This window comes from Capsicum annuum, chromosome 5 (genome assembly GCF_002878395.1).
Source record: "Capsicum annuum cultivar UCD-10X-F1 chromosome 5, UCD10Xv1.1, whole genome shotgun sequence".
NCBI classification, from domain to species: Eukaryota; Viridiplantae; Streptophyta; class Magnoliopsida; order Solanales; family Solanaceae; genus Capsicum; species Capsicum annuum.
In genome coordinates, this window is record NC_061115.1 from 22788096 (window position 1) to 22792787 (window position 4692).

Genomic DNA, 4692 nt, shown 5'->3' on the forward strand with positions numbered 1-4692 from the left:
GACGCTCAATATCCGGATCACGCCTAGTACAATCTCTTCCTATATAAACAACAATAGTTTTGGTGAATCCTCATCATGAGAGGACAAGAGTCAACATTTCATTTTATTTTGTCTTAGTTGTTACAGTTTTTAGACTATTGAAGTTAGATGAGGGCTTGTCTTAGCAACTCATCTTAGTAGAGGCTTTTTAGACTTATTGTCAGATGTTCAACTTTTAATATCATACTTGATTAGTGAAGATTTTTAATTTATTATTCATTTCAGCTTCGGTATAAGTATTTTATCAGTTATCATCTATACTTTTTAGTGTTTTTCTAGACCATGGATTAGCTTGAAGTCACTTGTGATTCTAAGCACTGTATTACGGCTAGGGGGTAGTCTCGAATCGTAACACTTATGTACCTCTAAATATATTTTAGGCTCAAAATAATGATAATTTATAAACAAAATCTATTATTTCTCTCTCTTACCTCTCTCCTCCCCGTCCCTGCCCACCTCCTCTCTCCCTTCTTGTTTTCCTCTGTGCCTTTATTTTAATGCATGGCAACTAGGACTGGGTTAAAAACATTAACCTAAATCGAACTGAAATAAATTCGATTTAATTCGTTTTCACAATTTCAGTTAAGTTTATTTTGGTTTGGATATCATTATATTGAGTTTTTATATGGTAATCAGATTATGCTGAAACTGCACTAATATTGCACATCCACCACTCTAGGATGACTTTCAGTTTTCATTCCACATTCCATGGAAATAATTTGCATATTAAACAAGAAAATAAGACCAACTTTGAGGCACTAATAAAATAATTATCAATCAGATGTAAGCATGTCAAATATTCTCTAATCTACATTCAAAATAAGAACAAGAACACATTTTGTAGACAATACAAAGAGGCATAAGCGGAATAACCCTAATTAGTATCAGCATGTCTGAGTGGTGGAAGAAAAAGAGGAATTATGGATTGAGATTTGAGAACGTCTCTAAAGGGCTGGCCATGACTCAATGAGTATGAATTGCATGCAGAGGCAGATTTAGGGGGTAGGTGTGGGTTCCCCGAACCTAGTAATTTTAGTGCGCATCTGGTATTTATTTTGAGAAAGCTATTAATTATATAAGAATTATAAGTTGAGAACTCATAAATGAAGTGTGTTATCTAGTGGTAGAGAAGGAGCTTGCTAAACCTTTGTAAACCTCTTGGTTTGTGGGTTCAAGCCCCCTCAATCTCTATATTGAGTTTTTATTTTGCGTAAGGAATTCACAAGCATTAAATCCTAGATGCGCCTCCAGTTGTGTGACAGAATTACGAGTTTAGCGTAGGAAGTTGGGTTGAGTATTTTAATTTGGGTAAGTTCGTTTATAGTTACGGGATATGTTGTGGGATTGCAAACCAATAGGCATTAACCAAATCCATTATGTAGAAAAAAGTTAACTTGCATTAAAATTTCAGTGTTTCACTTAACCATAATTATTTCTTAAAAAAACTAAAAACTGAATCAAATTATTGAAACTTTAAAAATTAACATCGAAATCAACTGAAAAAATTGAACAATTGAAATTGAAATTAAAAAGGATTTAGTTTGGTTGATTTTTTTCAGTTTAAATCGAAATGTGCCCAGTCCTAATGGCAACAACCAAATTGTTGTTCCTAAAAAACCTTCATTATTTCATCTCTCTACTCTTATAAGATTTTCTCTAAAGACTCCTTTTACATTTAAGAGAAGATTTATCAATCTCATCTGTTTTTTAAAAGCAATTAAACTGAAATCAAGAAAGTTTACACATAAGAGACTAACACATGCTCAAGGAACAATACAAACTCCTTTTCATTAAAAGATTTATCTTAGACAATCTTTGGACGAATAATAAATGCAATCACCTCTTTTAATTTCTCCCTCTTATTGACATAGTTAGAATTCGGTTCAACATTTTTCATTTCACAAAGATTCGTACGTTGAAGATGAAGCTATATGATCTTAGATGATTTATGCACCTAAGTGTTATAATTTCTATGTATTTAGCCTTATTTTCAGGACTTCTTGTGCGCATAGAGAGTCTATAATGATATAATTGAGCATATACGTGTTAAATTTCTTGTTTATTATGTATATGGTGTGTTCAAAACAAGTTTGAAATGAAAATGATCACTTAGAGTTGAGACAAGAAAACTAATGTTACTAGCTTGAGCTATGTGTTGTTCTAGTTTATCTTGTTGTATTCTATTGTATTTAAGCACTAATTCGTGGTGTTTGAAGGTATAGGATCCCTTGTCAGATGTTAATTATGATATCCGAAAGCAAAACAAGTTTTAATGATAATGGAAAAGCACCAATGAAGTGAGGAACTCAACGCCAAATGGATGGAGCTTACTAGGACGAAATCTGGAAAATCTGAGCACAAAGGCATGCCACACACTTGGATCTCCGTTTTAAGGGCGTGACAGACCCTTATACACAAACCAAAACATGTAATTTCCAATAAACCTCTATGATAAGGGCATACCACGCCCTTATCGCACCAATGCATGAGCGTGGCACGCCCATGGTTTCAAATTTGGCAATTGCTTCCAAATATAAATAGGATACTCCTATGTTATTGTACACACCTTGGACAACCTTTGGGGATTGGAATACACTTGAGGAGGATTGTTTTAGGGTTCTCTATTTTTCTTTTAGTTTACTTTTGTTTTTTATACATGAATTCATTAACTATGATTGGTTGTAAATCCATGAGTGGCTAAACACTCTCTTCTAGGGTTGAGGCCAAGAACATGAATACTTAAGCTTATATTTGAGTTGCCTTATGTTTAATATCATTATTGGTTGTTCATATATCCTTGTATTCACTATTCCATGGATTCTTGAACCTTAGAATAAGCACATATTTCTATGGTAGGAGGAATAAAAAATTAGAACGTGGGATGTATGGGTAAGATCTTAAACATTCAAGGGATTGAAGTTAAGATTTGCATTTAGGGTATAAATATACCTAATTTTTCCTATTCAGCTCACATACTGGATGAAATATAAATGCATTTAACTTAGTACTTGCATCCCTGCTTAACGATGTCATTGTGAGGCTAAGTTAGATAGACGATTAGAGGCTCGAAAGACCATAGTCATGTTATCAACCCCGTGAATCAACAACCAAGATAATTAACTAAAACAACAAGATTATATTTCTAAGTAGGAGTGTTCGTAGTGCCTTAACCCAAGGTTTCTCCCCATTATTGTTCAATTTCTTTATCTTGCCACATTGGTTATGGTTACTTTTAGTTTTCAATTCTCATACAATATTGGTTAAGTTTGCACGTGTTTAATCTTTATAGTAAGACTAGAATTACATCGTTGTTGAGAACAAGTCCGTATGGAATCGTTACTTGACTTTTAATAGGGCACTTTACTTCTTGGGTTACCACGTACATTTCCATGTTCGCTAGGACGCAATAAGTTTTGGTGCAGTTGCCAGGGACTTAAAAATTGGCAATTGTCTTCATTTTAGTTTTGCTATTTGGTTTCATAATTGCAAAAAAATTGATCTTAGCTTCTGAATTTGTAGGGACACATTGAAACTTAAGTTAGCTAGCAAGGGAAAGGAATTTGGTTAACCCATATCCTGAACCTGAGCGATGCTTACATCAGTTGAGGAGAGACATAGTACTTCTCTATCGGATACCTTAATTTTAACAAGAGAAAAATATTCCTATACCAATGAGTGAAGATCTACCAGTGTGCAAGACAGTGCAAAATGGCAATCCTACTCGCAACCAATGTTACCTCCGCCACCCACCGACCAGAATGTAGAGGTAGATTTAAGCTCAAATAGAACATGGCGCAGTTATTGCATAGTAGTGGGCAGTTCATTGGCTTGTCACATGAGGATCCATAGGTCTATTTAAAGAATTTCTTGGAGATCAGTGACACCTTCATTCCCACTAGAGTCTCCACTGATTATGTGAGGCTCACTCTATTCCCCTTCTTACTTTTGGGGGAATCAAATAAATAGTTGAAGACGGAACCTTCAAACTCCATCACTACATGAGATGATTTGGCAAAGAAGTTTTTCATCTAATTTTTCCCATCCGGAAAGACTATAAGGTTACGTAGTAAAATTCTAAGTTTTAAGCAAAAGCCAGATGAGAACTTATATCATGCTTAGGAGAGGTTTAAATATCTTCTCAGAGACTGCCCACATCATTAATAGACTAACGAGGTATTGGCTCATACTTTTGTTGAAGCTCTTGACCATAACACAAAGATTTTTTTTAGATTCACCTATAGGTAGTCAAGTGTTGGAGAAAACTTATGATGAGTTGTATACCTTGGCTAAATTAAATTGTGCAAGGAAATCTTGATTGGCATAGTCATATTTCCAAAAGTGCAATGAATAATCCTCCAGGTAAGAAGTGGATAGTGTCATAGCTTAGTTGCTCAACTATTAGCCTTACAAAACCAAATAATGCAGTTTAGTAAGTTAAGTGTAAACCAACCTCAGGCTCAGGTAAATGCAATCTAGCAAACCTTATCATGGTGTGAGATTTACGGTATTAGTGGCCACTCTGCAGACTTGTATAGAGCAAATCTAGAGTCGGTAAATTTTGTGGGTAATACACAAAAGGAAACTTATGGTAATGCCTACAACCACAAGTGGTAGAATCAGTCTAACTACTCATTGGGGCAACAATTAGGTTTG

The 4692-nt window shown here is 34.7% G+C and overlaps 1 non-coding gene across 1 annotated transcript; it reads right to left on the reverse strand.

Moving 5' to 3' along the window:
* Positions 1 to 4095: 4095 nt before the first annotated feature.
* Positions 4096 to 4202, reverse strand: LOC124899086. Its single transcript, XR_007056224.1, has one exon. It is a non-coding gene; the product is annotated as a small nucleolar RNA R71 (small nucleolar RNA).
* Positions 4203 to 4692: the final 490 nt, after the last annotated feature.